The sequence below is a fragment of the Homarus americanus genome, unplaced genomic scaffold (genome assembly GCF_018991925.1).
Source record: "Homarus americanus isolate GMGI-L3 unplaced genomic scaffold, GMGI_Hamer_2.0 scaffold50165, whole genome shotgun sequence".
Taxonomy (NCBI): Eukaryota; Metazoa; Arthropoda; class Malacostraca; order Decapoda; family Nephropidae; genus Homarus; species Homarus americanus.
In genome coordinates this window covers 1,017,541-1,036,581 of record NW_024748747.1, presented here as the reverse complement: position 1 = coordinate 1,036,581, position 19,041 = coordinate 1,017,541, and the positions used below count along the sequence as shown (strand labels likewise).

At 38.6% G+C, this 19,041-nt stretch overlaps 1 protein-coding gene across 1 annotated transcript in view; it reads left to right on the top strand.

Moving 5' to 3' along the window:
* Positions 1–18,335, top strand: part of LOC121880415 (transcription elongation factor B polypeptide 3-like) — a 43,599-nt gene extending 25,264 nt beyond the window's left edge. Inside the window, exon 11 of the transcript XR_006091530.1 lies at positions 17,410–18,335. The gene's annotated coding sequence lies outside the window, so the exon portion shown is untranslated. The remainder of the gene's footprint in view (positions 1–17,409) is intronic.
* Positions 18,336–19,041: the final 706 nt, after the last annotated feature.

The window sequence follows — 19,041 nt, the reverse complement described above, 5'->3', positions numbered from 1 at the left end:
CTTCTTCCTCTTTCACCATAGATCTTACTGTGGTAGATGGGTTAGAGAAATTACTTGCAATATCCACCTCACTTGCACCAGCCTCAAACTCTGTTATGATTTTCATCCTTTGCTCCAGTGTCATGTTACAATTCTTAGCAACTTTCCATCATGGTGTAGCACTCACACTTTCTGTGTGTTTAAAGGCTATAATAAACATACAGTATGGGAGGCGCTTTATCACAAATGGAACGGCTGGCCAACACAAAGCAAACCAAGCGGGGAAAAAGCCTGGTGCCACTGTGTTTGAGTTTGTCAACAAGAAAATGTCTGATTTAGCTAAAGTGTGTGAAAAAATTTGCTAAAATGTATTGTGATGATTCGCTTTACTTTTTTAAGTGAAAATATATGTAAATATTTTATAAATAATTGTAATATAAAATGCAGTACAGTATTACCCCGGGTTTCACTTTCCGCGATTTCTCATTTACGAGGTACCTTGCCAGGACTTTCACTTTCCGCGGTGCATCTACTCATATACGCGGTGAAGTATAATTTTTTATTTTTTTTTTATTTAGCTCATAAAATTCATACAAATTACCCTGCCAGAATATAATTTATATTGCTGGAATTCTTACAATATGATCATCATTTTGAATATAAACATCATGGATTTTGCATTAGACATACAAATTTTAGATCTAATGTAATAATTTGGTTTACACAAAGCAAATATTTTATTGTTTGTGCAAAATATATGAAGCTTACATTCAAAATATTCCCTGACCTGCAAGGAATCCAGAAATGTCAATTATATTATCCTAACTTTAGTCTGAGGTATTATTTATTACTAAACGTTAAAATCTAGTGGTTTCACCTAAACATTTCTCAGAGAGGTAGGAGCTAGTGAGCTGGGAAGAGGGGGTGGGGGGATTTGAGTCCATTATTTGAATGGACATTAACCTGACGACTGTATTTCTCTTCAATATTAATTGTGTGAGCATACCATCATAAAATTTAGATGTTATTTTTACTACAATGTAGGTATTGTGTCGGAAAAAGTGGAGTTTGGGGGTCGGGCCAGTCTCTATTGGAATTAATCCCATATGTTCTGTTGTTCACTTTACGCGGTTTTCACTTTCCGCGGTACCCTGTGGGTTCAATTGACCGCGTAAATCGGGGTACTACTGTACAGTAATGATATTTAGTAGAATTTTATTTATCGGTAAAATTTAATGACCAGTCAATGAATCAGATATTGCCCCAAAGAACTATCGTACACTGGGCAGAACTTATGTATGGTATGCTGGACAGATGGAAATAATGTACAGTTATCATAGTCGACAAACTGTACACATTTTAATTATTTCCTTATTAATTTAATTACCTGTACAATTTCAAATGAATAAAGGAGCAAAAAACAATGACGACTCCCTCTATAACACTTTAATAACTGTGTTAAAATTTTCATTGAATGCATATTATAAATGAGTATATTCTACTCATCAATAATTTAGCTGTTTTCTCCATGAGAAGAGGCTGACATGGAGGATATATATTGTACTGGTTCCAGGCCTCTTCAAGTGATGTTGCTGCCATTCCTTGATCAAGTGGATGAATTGAAGCAGTGTTACGAGTTCAGATCTGGGGGTAAGATTTTTCTTCTGTGATAATTGTATACAGTTGTACCCCGATTTACGCGGTCAATTGAACCCACAGGGTACCGCGTTAAGTGAAATCCGCGTAAATGGAACAACAGAACATATGGGATTAATTCCAATAGAGACTGGCCCGACCCCCAAACTCCACTTTTTGACGACACACAGCTATGTTGCAGTAAAAATTTTATCTTAACTTTATGATGGTATGCACAAACAAGTATATTGAAGAGAATACGTTAGGAAAAATAAAGGTTAAGATAGGAAAAATAAAGGTTAGGTTAGGAAAACTAAAAGTTAGGTGTAACACTTACATTAGAAGAAGAGATGGGTCTGCATACGGGGATGGAGGCTGGTTCCGAGGCAGAGGGCAGATTACTGGCCCTCGGGTGAATCACCATTACTAGGTGCATCACCATCACTATCAGTTACAGTTGTCAGGGCTTCCCTGACAAATCCCTCAAAGTCACCTTCATTGTCACTATCACTGGCTCTGGCTGGCTGTGGTGGGTTGCGGGCGAAGAACTCGGTAATGCTTTTTTGACGGCTAGTGTTGATGTTGTCTTGATACACCTTGATGTACGGCTCCATAGCCTGCACCAGCCGGGTATGGAAGACTTCATTGCGGTCATCGCCATTGTCGTTGGAAAGGAAGAGCTTCAATTTTTCTGCACACTCGATGGCACCCTTAATATGACTATGCGTTAACTTGTGTTCTTCGGAGATTGAACCACCATCTTCTTCTTCACTGACGTGATCATCTTCCAACATCTCGTCGGCAGTCATTTCAGGATCTCTGATCACCTCCAGGATGTCTTCGTTGGTGGTCTCGGAGAAGCCTTCAGCTGTAATACTGTGCGCAGCTTCTCTGGCAAGGTCCACTGCTACTGCAACAGTCTGAACCTCACCAGTCACAGGTTGACTCCTCCTCTCACCTGGTATGCCATGCAACACATGCCTCCATGCGTGACGAATCATAGCAATAGACAGCTGATCCCATGCCTCCACCAAGAAATCTACAGCTTGTTTGACGTTAAATTTCTTCCAAAACTGTTTGACGAGAACTTCTTGAGTCACCACCTCTTGTTCCTTGTCTTCGTCACTTTTACTCTCGCTGTCGGTGTCACCCAGCTTACGCAACTCATCCTTGGTGTTGGTAGAGTCGTTCAGGAACTTGAATTTCTTTGCCGAGTATGCAGCTTTAACATTGCAGATTAACTCCTGGTCCATGGGCTGGATTAATGACGTAGTGTTGGGAGGAAGGAAGACCACTTTTACGTTGGGGTGACGATCCATAAGTAGGGGCGAGTGTCCTGGTGCGTTGTTAAGGAGCAACAAAATGTTGAATGGAACATTCTGTTGCTCGCAGAATTTCTTGACGTCTGGAACGAAACAGTCGTCAAACCAGGAGAGGGACAGAGCAGAGAACATCCACGCCTTACGTGCGGTTAGCTTGTTCATGTCCATATTCTTGTAGGCGTGCGGGCTGTGTGAATCACCGATAACTTTGGTTTACAGGTACCGGAGGCATTGGTGGTAAAGACGGTGATGCGCTCCTTCTGCAACTTCCGACCCCGAACCTTGCTGGCAGACTGGACAACGAAGGTCTTGGTAGGCAGCTTTTTCCAAAAAAGGCCGGATTCGTCCATGTTGAACACCTGGTTGTCATTGAACTGCCCTTCCTCCATAACCTCACGTAAGAACGGAGGAAAATCTCTAGCCGCCACACGGTCAGCACTCGCTTCTTCACCACCAATGTTGATGTTGGTGATTTTGTTCCTCTTCTTAAACCTATGCAGCCAACCAGAGGAAGCATTGAAGGGTTTGGGCTCTGCACTCTCAATAGGCCTTCCTGCTCTAAAGCCAAACTGAGAACCTGTAAGGATATTATTGTCACTACAGAAGGAGTTTAGTCTACTACACGCCAGCTTCTTGAGTAGCACTGATATAGGGCATTAATTCTTGAAAAGATCTTTATCACCAGATTTTTTATATGTTGGGTGAATTTTAGTAACTTTCAGTTTATCAGAAAAATCACCACTAGAAAAGGAGTTGCAAATGTATACTTTATTGTCATTGCATGCTGTTGCATCTTTGGACATTTTTATGATGTTCAATAATTCATTTGCCGTGACAAGAGGACAAGAACAATTCATTTTGTTGTCTGTTTTCCAGGTAAGCTTTAAATTCCTCATGAAGATCAGGAATGTTCTCAGCAAGATTCTTGCCAATATGATAAATTAATCCATGAAGTGGTTGGTAATGACGGATGGTTCCATTACAGTTGTATCATTTACCATAAAAGCTGAGTTAAGAGCCATAGGTTGAGAGTTCCTGTTCTGAATAGAATTTATGATACTCCAGGTTTTCCTACTATCATCTGATGCTGACTGTAGTTAATTTGTATAATAGTTACGTCTGGCATTCCTTAATGCTTGTGTTACTCTATTTCGAATACTTTGGAAAGCGGCACCAAATGTTTTGGGCCTTTTTTGCAAATTTTCTCTGAAGTTTGTGTTTTTCTTTTATCATTGCCTAAATTTCAGTTGTAATACATGTACTGGACTTGGAGATACATAGATGTAATTTTTAGTAACTTAGTCTTGAGGGTAAAATATTTATCAAAGAAGACATTGAAGATGCAGGAGAAGTTACAGCAAATCACATCAGGGTTGTCGGAGGCATAGACAAATTCCCACTTAGCACTCATTAAGTTGTTTTCCAAGAGCATACTGTTGTCACAGTGGACTCTCTATTTTATTGTGATTTTACTAGTCCTTTAAAACTTTGTGGCTATTTTATACATGGCAAAAACTGGGCAGTGATCTGAGATATTGCTATAAATAATTCCATTTGCAAGATTGTTAGAAGTGTTATTAGACCAGATATGATTCATCACAGTGACAGAGGTGGCAGCTACTCTAGTGGGTTTGGTTATTGTATTGAAGAGTTTAGAATGACAGGTAGCAAGAAGGTCATCACTGAGCTGTGTCTTTGATTTTAGTAGATCAAGATTAAAATCTCCTGTAACGTAGGTAGCCAAGTTTCCTCTCGGAACTTATGATAGAGATTAGCTTTGATAATTTATCAAGAAAGTTCCTTACATTGGTATGGGGCCTTCTGTAAAATATTCCTACCAGACAGAGGCAGACTGGGCACTGTTTATGGACCATGTCATTTAATTATGAATTGGGGCAATGATAGTTTGGTCCATTCCACCCCACTTGTACTGATAGTTGGGGCCCATTCCACCCCACTAGCAGTGATAGTTGAAGCCCATTCCACCCCACTGGTACTGATAGTTGGGGCCCATTCCACCTCACTATCACTAATAGTTGGGGCCCATTCCACCCCACTAGCAGTGATAGTTGAGGCCCATTCCACCCCACTAGCACTTATAGTTGAGGCCCATTCCACCCCACTAGCACAGATAGTTGGGGCCCATAAGATTCTTAACTTCGGTTAATGAGCAATCCCTTGATTAACGAATTCTTACGAGCACCCCTCAACATGTTTTCGCTTGCATTTGGCGGTCCACCAGCTGTAGTATTAGTCCGCCGATACAGTAATCGGTTCTAGGGCTTAAATTCCTTACTATTTTAGTAAATATCAAGAAGTTTGTACTCTTCAATAATTTTACAAATTTTATATTAAATTGTTTAGTCATTTTAACAATTATTGAACATAATTGAAGTATAGGAAGCTAGTTTTTTGCGTGCCAAACAGCCTGTCAACACACCATACAGGCGTCAGTCTCTGTTTCTTATCAGTGGAGGTAACATCTTGCTTCAGACTCAACATAAACGCTTTTTTTCTGTGTTTCCAAGCAAATTATTGGTCATTTTGAAATTTATTTTACATATTGACAATATATAATGCAGTGCAGTGTTGATTTAAAGAAAATAATCTTGAATGACACCAAGTGAACTAAAATTTTATGGGTGAAATGGCACCATGGGGCGACTTCCCTTCCACCCCAATGCCTTCTCTTCTCCCTTCTCCTCCACCCCCATTCTAATTCCCATCATCATCATCATCATCATCCAGGAGCCTTCTTCATACACACCTCAAAGAAAGTGTACTTTGCTACCTTTTTTGTTGAATTTAGGCAATTTTCGGTGAGCTGGAACCAATTACCCAAAAACCCATTGAAACAATGGTTTCGGTTAACGAGCAACCTTCTGGAAAGAATTTTGCTCGTTAACCGAGGGACCACTATATATACAGTATATATATATATATATATATATATATATATATATATATATATATATATATATATATATATATATATATATATATATATATATATATATATATATATATATATGTATATATATATATATATATATATATATATATATATATATATATATATATATATATATATATATATATATATATATATATATATATATATATATATATATATATATATATATATATATATATATATATATATATATATATATATATATATATATGCAAGTAAATCACTGTAGGTGCGATTTAGGAACCGTGTTTTCTTCTTTCCTTGTGGTTATCAGCATATACCTAGATCACGCACACCTACAGTGATTTACTTGCATATATATATATATATATATATATATATATATATATATATATATATATATATATATATATATATATATATATATATATATATATATATAAGAATAGTGGAAGACGAGCATAAGCTTCGCGTGGACTAGATACTGCCATAACTAATGTGTAGTGGTTGTGTAGTTACATCGTTTGACCACATTCCATTATATAATACCCGCTATTGACTGGTAACACCTTAAACACATTACAATGGTTCATCATGAGTCTGTGATGGTGTCTTGTGTTGGTTAGAATTTTTTTGCACTAGGGCCAGGCATGGACTGCATGCGGCCTGCAGAGTGATTGAGAAATTCTATTTAATGCGTCCCGCGGTTCAGGTAGATGCAGCCCCTTTTTTTTTTAACTTGGATTAGCGCACCCGGGCACAGGTCACTGATCCACATCAGGGCCTGGAGACGAAAATATAATAATAACAATAATAATAATAATAATAATAATAATAATAATAATAATAATTATTATTAATAACAATTAATAGAAATAAATAAAAATTATAATTAATAACAATTAATAACATTATATAATAATAACCATAAAAAAGTAAATAGTGAGACGATATACAGTACGTACATTTATTGTCAGTAGTAAGAGAAAACAACTGCGACCCTGCAATTGTGTATAAATGAGGCAAAGGTCAGCAACCAGAGACTTGCTGACAATTTTTGTGATGCCATATGGCAACAGTTTATGGTGAGTAAAGCAATATTTGTTGAGAGAATAATCTTCACACAATTCATTATTGTTTCATCACCTAAGAGTAAGTAACTACGAAAACGTAGCAATGAAATAAGCATACATAGTCAACAATATAAACACTTCAACTTGTGTTAGTTTAGCTGCCGAGTTCGGCGCGGTCTGTTTGATGAATTAGCTGCTATGTGGCAGTGGGTCACTTGGGAATAAACTAACGTTGGTAAGTCTAAGTGGGGTCACAGGCGGTGGGCAGACTGCCTCTCTTTATAGTACCTCATCCTTCATGCCTGGCTGTTATATACACTAACTGGAGGAAAAATCAATGATTCACTCATCTTCTGTTAAATACCAAGAAAATTAAAATTTTACTTTAAAAAATATCATGATGAATTTGTTTCATAAATGGGAAAAAGACTGAGTGTAAAATAAAAATATTGTAAGGTGGGGGTGACGATAAACTGCTTCACTGTCCGTGCTAATACAATATTAACATTACTTTTGGGTTAGATAGGATAGAAATTTTGGCGAGTTGGCCCGCAGAAAAATACCTAAATCGCAATTCGGCCCATGACTTAAGAAAGGTTGCCCATGCCTGCACTTGGCGAAAGAAGAGGTCACAGCCCCGTATGGCATAACCAGACAAGAGTACGTGGGTCAATTGGATCAAAGTAGGCCTGTAAATCTCTTTTAACTCGTGTAAAAGCGAACGGGGCCCAGTTAAAGTTTACTCTTTATAATTTATCACTGTGAGTATAACTCGAATACGGTGCAGTACAACGCGTAAAAAAAAAATCGCAAGCATTGAGTCCAGGTTACCTCGTCTAAACATCATTACACAAAACTCCCTTAATTCACTTTTAGTAAACATCAAGATGCTGCATAAAGGTAGCAATTTGCTCCTCACCGACTTTATAGTTACATGCAAATGCAATACAGTACTTTTCAATATATGCCTATCATCCACTTCCACGTCTTGTTGGTTGTGCAGGACGACATACATGATAAAAATTTTCACAGGGTCGTCACGGGACCCCCGACCAAAGATAAACGATGACAGGAAAGCCCCAAATTCAGCACTTTTAGCCAACATCTGGACGTCAGAGAGTTAGAGAATAGTTTGTGAAGAATTTCCCGTATACATATTACGCAATGGGGCGTACGTGGGGCCATCCTTAACCATAATCACTAAGGAAACTTAGATGAAACGTGGCGCCGCAGTTGTCCAAGAACCCTGTGTTAGCGTCGGGCAGCGCAGGTCGCTACTCGCCAGTCAGCCCTCGACAGTCGTGCGGGAAGGATCACCCGGAACCCGCCATCCCTGGTATATTTCTCCCCACTAGGCGCCTCGCTTGCGGGATTGTGTGTAACTGGGACGAAAATTTAGCTCGCTACCAGAGTGATATGTTTTTGACCCACAGATTGCCGTGGAAAAAGTTGTGGATGTGTGTTTTATAAGGATAGTAATGGAGAGAAATTATTTGTTAAAGAGTAATATCTGCGTCGCTAAATAAATGAGGAAACTTATTCAAGATTCACGGTGATTCACAAGTTTTGAAGTGAATTACACTTGACTGCTTTGCCTTTCGTTTTGTTAGATCTGTAAATCTTATGCTAATCCTTCGTTTTATTTGCATATCTCGTTATGTTAATTATGTTATTGTTTCCAAGCATGTGTTATTTCTTGTGTGCCTTATATTGACTGAGTGAGGATTATAAAAAATGAGTAAGGAAGTTGATAATGAGGTGCGGGTGGTAGCGGTAGGGGAAGAGAGAAAGTGTAGGTGATAATGAGGGGAAAGCGATACCGAGAGGAGAAGAAAGTGTAGGTGATAATGAGAAGGCGACAGCGATAGGGGAAGAGAGATAATGAAGGTGTGATTAGTGTTATTGTGAACATCATTGTGATTCGTAGGATAATTGTGATTACAGGTACGTTGTTGATAGCGATTAGAGAGAAAAATTATCTCAGTCAGTCATTTGGGCAGTAGGGTGGATGGACGGATGAAAGGGATGAAGGAAGGACGAATTATATAATTATAGAGGAACCATTATTATCACAAGTACTGTACGTAATCCAACCATTCACAACTCTCAACTCTATTACCCATCAAGCCGCTTGATACAAGAGTCGTGAAACATCCGTTAGTACTGAAGTGACTAGTTGATTCTACCAACGTTTGATTGCGGATAAACAGATAGACAGAAAGAAAGATAAATAGATAGACAGAAAGATTGACAAACAGACGGACAGGTAAACAGGTGGATAGACAGATAGCCAGATACGTTTTGGCTACAGAGGAAGGTTTGTTTTCATTCGTTGGCGCCAAAACATAAACCACCAGAAAATGCTCGTTAGTTCCCTCCCGGTGAAAGCAACTGTAGCTCAGTGATATTTTGTCTTTTTATTTGAATTCGTTAAAATCATGGGGGCGAGGAAGCATTGTACATACATACATACATACATACATCCATACATACATACATATACATACATACACCCATACATATACATACATACATACATACAGTAATCGGCCAAATATACATACGATCCTATATACGCATACCTTAGCGGCTAAGGGTTAATTTCAACATATACTTAATATAGATGTCTGAAGCAGCCCGAGAATAATGAAAACAAAAAAAATGCCTCAGATGAAAATAAAAATAGAAATGAAGTTTATGTTCTTGTGAGAATAGTGGATGATTTTATGTATCGTTTGATGTATAATCTTATGTATCCCTGTGTTTACTATTTTATATATTATTTTAAGTATAATTGTATGTAGTTTTGTTTCACTTACGTATGTACTGTTGCGTGTATCATTTTACATATCACTTCATTCACCACGCTGTACATCATTTTCCGATTTATTACACGACCTGTATCTCTCTCGATTCACATTTATGTATCAATCACAACAAAACATTACCGTTTTTATTTCCGTGCATATAGCGAACAAATCAATTTCATATATAATATCATATCCACGCTACAGAAACAAAAGAACAACACAAACGTAAAGAATTACATTTACGTCAGGGCGGAATAGATATATGGCGCTGACAGATAGTAACGCGCCCACCTAAACATTATGTTGTGTGAGCGTGTATGAGTTGACGTCTGTGTCGTAACTGGTTGGGGGAAATGGAGGTGTTGGTGAATGACTGTTTATCTGTGTAAGTCATCGGGTTAAAAAAACGATAGATAGATGGAGATAGATACAGTTATACGTGGTAATAGATAGATAGGTAGAGTGAATAGTCCGCAATGCTCTTTAAGTAGAGTAGATACGAAATGTCCACACACACACACACACATATACACTCATATACCTCCTACACACATACATCCCTTATACACATATACACACCCATCAAATACATACATACTCCCCCATCTCCTTCATACACACACACATACATTCAAAACTGAAGAGAAAAAAAACCACCACAGTCCATTACATGTATTACTCAGGCGGACTGTATCGAAAAGAGACTTTTAAAACATACTGCCAAAAGTCCTGAAGGTTCGTAGGTCAAATTTTCCCCCCAACTGGAGATGTGAGAACTCAACTAACTGGCTCATTGAAGCTATGCCTTGAAATCAGTGGTCAATTGGTGATCAAAATTGCATTGAGATTCTCTACGGAAACTGGATGTGTCCTGCTAGTCGAGGAAGAGGGGCTGGTCAACAGGAGATGGTTTCTGTTTGAGGTAGTTTACTTTCCAGGGTTGGTTTGGTTTGGTTAGGTCTGGTTTGGTTAGGTTAGGTTTGGTGTGGTCTGGTTCAATTAGATTTGGTCCTGATTTGGATTGGCTAGGTTAGGTTTGGCCTGGTTAAGTTGAATTGAATTTGGTTGGGTTAGATTTGATTTGGTTTGGGGTTTACGCTTGATCTTGTTCGTTCACTAGATCCGGACGTACGAAATGACTTTGAGTAGCTTTCAGTTTATTCTACACTTTTTAGATATATTAAAAATTATATAGACTATAAAACAACTTTATATGTACAAATAACTAAGGTAACAGTGGTATTCGTCTTGTCACACAGTTCGAGGTCAATGCATGTCTTCGAGTACTCTGGCCTAAATTTAAAGATAAACATTAATGGTCGGTTACAATCCGTTTCACGTATCAGTAAGTGATGGTCTAGGAACAGTGTAGTAAATACGTTATCTATCAAAAAGCGTTAATTATCGTTGCTTGTGGCTGACCTGTGGGGCTCATTAGTCATTATCAGCAGGAAGGGAGAAACCTATTTTTAGAATTCCAATTACTCGATCCAACGCATCTTGGATCCACTAATCTAATATTCCCTGTGAGTATTTTTGAGGTAGGTATCAGTCTGCGATATGTAATTTGTTTTTAAGAGAAATTTATTTTACGTATTATCGTAAAAAATATCTGACCAAGTGAGCATCTCTCATACCCATATATTTTTATACAGATGAAATTTTTAGTAGTCTTCTTTACATTTAACTCTTTAACCTCACAATACAGACTCCATGATTATTTCTAAGCACGCCAAATATATCCTCCCCCCTCTTGATATTGGTGTAAAAGCTGACAGGGAAGCAGTTTAAGACAAAACCTTAAAAGTCCCATCAACTGCTGTTTGGTAACACTAACACTCCGGAGTATATACGGTCTTATAGAGAGGCTCCCTCACGAGGGGGCAGTGTTACATGAAGGTGGAGTCACCGCTATGAAGATTCTCACAGGTTCGTAAGATTATTTTTTCTTTCTAACTACTAGAGATTTAAAACTAACATATCTAGCTTGGCCCATGGCAAAAGAAACAGAATAATAGTGAAACTCCCCCAAAGTAAGAGGCTGTGCGAAATCAGACCTAATGTAGAGTATGGAAATATAAGGCTCTGTGTCATATTTCTCAATCTTTATTATATTGATTATTTTTTCCCTAGTTGGGGATAAAGAAGAAAAGCGCATCTACAGTAAGTACGATACTTTTTCCCTCCAACTGTAGCTGTTAAGAACGTATCAATGTGTCATTTTAAGAAATTTAATCCTAGTACAAAATTAAAGTCTAAATACCTGTAGCACCGAGTTCTCATAGCAACTCAATACCGTTTCTTATCCCCAGTCAGAGGAAAGGGAGCGAATTTACCAATGAATCTCTGAAAATCTGGATCCACACCTTTTGATTATAACTGGTAGAATCTATTTGTAGAATATTCGCTAATGAGTCTGAGATGTTCATAACAGACATCTCTAAGCTGCGGCTCACGACACCTTGAGCCACAAGGAGTGATCAGCTGTGTTGTGGGAGCGCATCTGTCAAGGGGCAATGACATACTGCCTGGCGTTGCTCCTCTGGGTGGCATTTATAACAGTAAATTATAATCGTTAAATCACTATGTTTATACTGCTAATTTTACATTATATTAACTTGTATTACAATTTTACTGAACATCTATGTATCTATCAGTCGCAATTTTTTTAACTCATCAAAACCAACGATCAGACACCTGCCATCGTCAAATATATTCACCGAGGCGGCGTCGTTCCCTCACAAGAGCACTGAACATATTTGACTTAGGATGCCTTAAACTGATGGAAGTTACATGATATAGGAAAAAACACTGAGGCAACTTACAGACTTAACTGGGAACAATACACAGCCTGGCCTCTTTGACCTGTGATGACACTGAACCTTCTGTCCACATTTAGGCAAAACATCATTACTATTGGTTCATTGATTTGTCTGAGACTTTGGTGAGTACAGGCATTGTATAATGTATAATGAATGCAGATCCATATGCATACGTACATATACATACATGCAAACATACATACGAACACACTTTTGAATAGATACATACACGTATACATATATACATTCGTACATCAATGCATGCAGTATATATCTCTGCTACTATACTGCTGTTTGTTTTGTGTGTGTGTGTGTGTGTGTGTGTGTGTGTGTCTGTGTGTGTGTGATCTTTTTCCTGTCTCTCTTTACCTTTAACTTTTATTTCGCCTTTCTTTGTCTTATTTTTATTCTCGTTTTATCTTTCCTCATTTTTCTCTTTATATTTTGCTCTTATTATTGTACGTTCTTTCTCTCTCTATCTCAATCACGTCTCCCTCTCTCTCTCTCCTTCCCTCTTAATCTTTTCCATTCTTTCTCTTCCTCTGTCTTACATTTCTTCTGTGTCTCTTTCATGCACCCTCTCTCTCTCTTCCCCTTTCTCTTTTCCATTCTTCGTCTCCCTCTCTCCCACCCTTCTATTTTTGTTTTTTCTCTCTCCCTCTCGCTATTTATTTTCTCCCTCTCTCTCTACCAAAATCTCTACCCCTGTCTCCTTCTTTCTTTCCCTCCCCTTCTATCTCATCCTCCTCTCTCTGTCTATCACCCCTCTACCCTCCATTTCCTCTCCCTCCTTCCCTCTCTATCTACCTCCGTCTATCCCTCCACCTTTCCTTACCTCTATCCTTCCCCACACCCTTTCCCTCCCTCCCTCCCTCCCTCCATCCTTCTACCCTTCACTCCTTCCTTTCTTCCCTCCTCCATCTATCCTCCCCCTCCACCATCTCCAACCATCCTTCCCTTCTTCCTATATATAACCCCCATAACCGCCACGCTGACCCTCACAAATCATCTCGCTCAGCTAATAACTTAACTAAAGCGAATACGACAAAACAACTCCTCAGGTATTGACGAATGACCTCCATCAGGTTGCTCTTCCTCCATTAGGCTGGTCTTCCTCCATCAGACTAGTCTTCCTCCATCAGACTAGTCTTCCTCTGTTAGGCTGGTCTTCCTCCATCAGACCGTCCCCCTCCACCAGACCGTCCCCTCCACCAGACCGTCCCCTCCACCAGACCAGACCCCCCTCCACCAGACCGTCCCCCCACCAGACCGTCCCCTCCACCAGACCGTCCCCTCCACCAGACCGTCCCTCCACCAGACCGTCCACCAGACCCCCCTCCACCAGACCGTCCCCTCCACCAGACCGTCCCCTCCACCAGACCCCCTCCACCAGACCGTCCCCTCCACCAGACCCCCCCTCCACCAGACCGTCCCCCTCCACCAGACCGTCCCCCTCCACCAGACCACCCCTCCACCAGACCGTCCCCTCCACCAGACCGTCCCCCTCCACCAGACCGTCCTCCTCCACCAGACCCCCCCTCCACCCCCGAAACCAATTAAGAATATGACGATTAAAGGAATTAACTGGTCTGTTTTTGCGACTTGCTGATGGAGGGTTTCAATCCCGAGGGACGTTGGGATTTTTTTTTTATTAATTCTAGATTTAGAATTTGTATTGTACTTTAAATTAATGTAAGTTGGTGGTTTATCTCAGATTTGTATCGGTGCGAATGTTTTTATTAATTTATTTTGGTGCCAACAATTAATGAGTTTTATCATCACGATCTCTCGTGTCACTCGTGTAATTATACTGTATATACTAACAGTGTTACCAATAGCCTAAACAACAGTAAAAGTGTATAGAATAAACAAAAAATTCATATAAACACTGAATAACTAAGAAGGCTAACACGCATAACTCTCACCTATGTGTCAAGGGTTCAAGCCTCTGCCCGGACACACGTGAGAAGGATGTTATCCAGTGTGACCCTCACTACCAAACACCACAGGTTTCCCGGTCCCCGGTTTCCTCCTGTACTATTACTGGATAGAGTGCCCAAACGGCAATAAGCTGTTAAGTGGCGAAAAAAAAAATAATACTGCATAATGCATATACTCGTACGTAAATTCACAAAATATACGTACACTCAGCCAAAGATGCATTGACCCCACCCTGGGTCTCATGCTCGCAATTTTACCTGGCAATACTTGGTAAAGGAAGGCTATATGTAAAGGTGATTGTGATTGGTGGATCTGTTTTCGACTGTATCACCGTCAGGATAAATATTAAGCAAACCAAAGGTAGAATTTTTATAATAATAAACTATTCATTGTTATTTAAGGTTATGAGAAGTTTAAAAATTTTCTTATATTTGCTTAAATAATGAAGAAAACTTTATTAATGAATCGGCAACTCAACTACAACCACAGCTGCCACAACATTCTCACATAAAATTTTCTTCATTATTTAAACAAATATACGAGCATTTGGAACTTATGATCTAAAATAATGATGAACAGTTTATTATTTAAAAAATCTACCTTTGGTTTGTTTAGTATTCATCCTGACAGTGAAACAGCCGAAAACAGATCCACCAATGACAATCACTTTTACATACAGCCTTCCTTTACCAAGTATTGCCAGGTAAAATTGCAAGCACTAGACCCAGGGTGGGGTCAGTGCATCTTTGGTTGACTGTACATTTACAGTACAGTAATACGAATTTGTTCATCAATAAAAAAAGCGAAATATTTACTTCATGGCGCTATGAAACCAATCAAATAATCATAGTACCGTCCTCATATCTGAGGGGTGGCGACTACAGTCCTCTCCACTCTACGCTTTCGGGCTGTCTTTAGCAATCCTTAACTTTGCCCATTAATATTTCTCTTATTGTCCCCTCATACCAGTGTCCGCAAAAAAAAAAAAAATACAACAAGACCATGTTTTTGCGCTCAATGACGTGTTGCAAAAATATTTGCATAAATTAGCCTATATGTATCACAAATTAGATTGATCGTACGTCTGGCGACGCGGAGGAAGCAGCAGCTGGCTTTCTCTGTGTACCTTGAACAAGTGGGAGTGTATTACATTGTGTCACTCTACGTCTCTGCCCCTCCCCCCTTCCTGATTTTGTGTGTATTTCTTACATGCCCTGTATTTCTGTGTGTGTAGTGCTACTGACGAAGGAGGAAAAGGCTCGAATTCTAGCTTGGAAGACGGAAAATGCTGGTATAAGTCAGATAGAGCGAGACGAACAGAAAGGACTCGTGATCAAAGTACTGTATTTTTTCTTTTTCTGTACATTTTATGTAATTCTCGTGATTTTTTTACTAAACATCGTACTTCTTCATTTGTTTTCCAATCAGTGAAAATTATTCTTAATATTCGCTTATAGCGCCACATTTCAAAGGTCTCTAACCTTTTTCTGTTGTGTGCTGAACAACTGATGACAAAATATAATTACAAACTTTTAATTAGTAAATGTATATAGTAAATAAAACTCGACCATGAGTTAGATGTAATGAAGAAAAGAAAATAGTTCTCAGAAGTGTAGAGGACTCGTCACAAAACGACAGAAATACAGTATCTCAGAAGAGATTTTGCTACGGGCAACTGACCAAAATGGACAACAGAGGAGGAGGAGGAAGTCACATGGGTCACAAAAGCGTTGTAAATTATCAAAATGGAAAAGACACTTAAGGACTAACATCTTGTAATATTTTTAATAATCATCTCGTACGAATCACCTAACGACCAAACAGCCCTCTTTAGTCAACAAGAACTCCACGTGGGTGTTGCTGTCACTGTTCGCTTGATTTTTAGTCAGTAGACTCAGAACTCAGTTGGTCCTCAGACACGGAGGCGTGGTAGACTGGTAGTACAATGCTGTACCTCACTACAGCGATACATCAAACACCTGCACTAACAAGGTCACTACCGGACATGTGTTTTAATAAGTATGTGTTAGTTCTCGTACACCTTTATGAATTTTGTTGAGCATTAGTTCATTTAGAATTTCGTGATACGGTTGTTTCAGTTTCATAATTGCTGTAGTGCTTTATACACTTTTCTAGATATTGTTACATCCTTGCTTGTTATTTTTTATTTCGATATTGACGTGTACAGCATTGTATAGAAGTCTGTGTCCCTACAGTACTTATTTATATATATATATATATATATATATATATATATATATATATATATATATATATATAAATTTTATTTTATTTTTTACGGGATTAGCCCACCCGGGTACAGGTCACTGACCCCACATCGGGGCCTGGGGGGGGGGGGAAATGCAATAACAATAATAAAATAATTAGTTCATAGTAAATAAAATTTATAATAAAAAATAAAAAATAAAATAACGATAATAATAATACCACTAAAAATAATAATAATAATAATAATAATAATAATAATAATAATAATAATAATAAACCATAAAGAAAAAAAAGATCAATAGTGAGATATGATATATGTATGTTGTGTTGTCAATAGTAAGAGAAACAATTGAGACCCTGCAATTGTGTGTAAATGAGGCAGAAAGTCAGATCAGCTACTGGGACTTGGTCACAATTTTTGTGATGCCATATGGCAGCAGGGTCTACCATTAGACAACACATTTTGCTTTCAATATCTTGCCAGGCGTTAGTACTTGCCTGTTTGATAGCTGCCTACTACCTACTACCGTATCTGTTAAAACATTGTCTTATAATTGTATCGAAATATTGTGTCTCCCTCGTGAAGTGTTTAATTTCGATTAGATTTCACTTCAGCCTTCACTGTTGTATCAAATTATTGTGAATTTTCTCATTTTGTTGTAGATTGTGATGATGGCACCGAAATGATGTTTAATAGCCCCGATGAAGACAATGAATATTCATATGAACACCAGCGAGTCTCCCTCTCCACTTGGCTTCCCACCCTAACACGCCTGATGCTCGTGTCCGCAAAACATAAAAAAGCCTCGTTTATATCCTTCATTGCATCAACATATCTCGTGTTTGCGAAGCTCTCCAAAGAAATCTGATTTATCTGTCTACAAGTGAAAGTGATAATTATTTACGTTATAATGTGATTAATTAATTTGCAAAGAGTTTTATTGACATAATTACTCGCGTGAGAACCAGAGAATCACCAAGATCATCGTGTAAAGTGTATAGTGTTTCGCTCGAGGATCCCGTGTCTCTGAAGTGTTAACTAAGGACCCAGTGACTGAAGTGTTAACTAAGGACCCAGTGACTGAAGTGTTAACTAAGGACCCAGTGACTGAAGTGTTAACTAAGGATCTAGTGTTTCTGAAGTGTTAACTAAGTATTCAGTGTCTGAAGTGTTAAATAAGGATCCAGTGTCTGAAGTGATAACTAAGGATCCAGTGACTCTGAAGTGTTAACTAAGGATCCCGTGTCTCTGAAGTGTTAACTAAGGATCCAGTGACTGAAGTGTTAACTAAGGACCCAGTGACTGAAGTGTTAACTAAGGATCTAGTGTTTCTGAAGTGTTAACTAAGTATTCAGTGTCTGAAGTGTTAAATAAGGATCCAGTGTCTGAAGTGATAACTAAGGATCCAGTGACTCTGAAGTGTTAACTAAGGATCTAGTGTTTCTGAAGTGTTAACTAAGGATCCAGTGTCTGAAGTGTTAACTAAGGATCCAGTGTATGTGTGAGGTGTCCTTTAGTGTTCTCCAACAAAGCCTCACGACACGTTGAATGTGACCCTCGGGGGAGACCAAGTGCCTTACTCCTACTGCAGAGGTGAGTGTTAAGAATTCCAAGTACAATTCACTTCCTTCATTTTTTTTTTCTCAAATTCAGCTCTCTATTAAGTAAATAATACAGTGTGATGCACAGATAAAAATACCATGTAGAATTTAGTTATAGTTGAGAAACCCACAAGTGTCTTAATTTTTTTTATCTGCTGTGTAATTATTGCATTATTTGTTTGTGTATGATGTAAGAGTAATTTCAAGGTTTTTGGAAACAATAATAATTAATGGATTATAACTATTCGTACTGTACATGCGAAAAAAACCCTGAAATAATTAGGGATTTGAAGTTTAAATTCGTCTTCGGGGTAAGAATTGTAAATTCTTGGAATAATCTGCCAAAGAGCTTTGCGATGGCACTGCATAGGATCTCATTCAAGCCACTGACGCAGGTACAGACACATTCTGTAGCCAGTACATGCCCAATAGTACTTGCCAACAGTGCGTAACAGACGTGACCGACCGCCCAAGCGGCCGATCAGTATACCTCCTCCTGTCTACTTCGGTCTGGCCTGTCTAATGGGATTTTGTTCTGTTTGTCGGGTTGTGGTTTTGGTCGAGAAGTTTTTTTTTTGTGCACACAGAGACAAGTTTTGTTTCTGCGTCAGTTTTTGTTTCCTGTCGTGGTACACATTGGCCAATTTATTTCCGATAGTATACACCTATATTATATGCGTGTATCACTCTCTC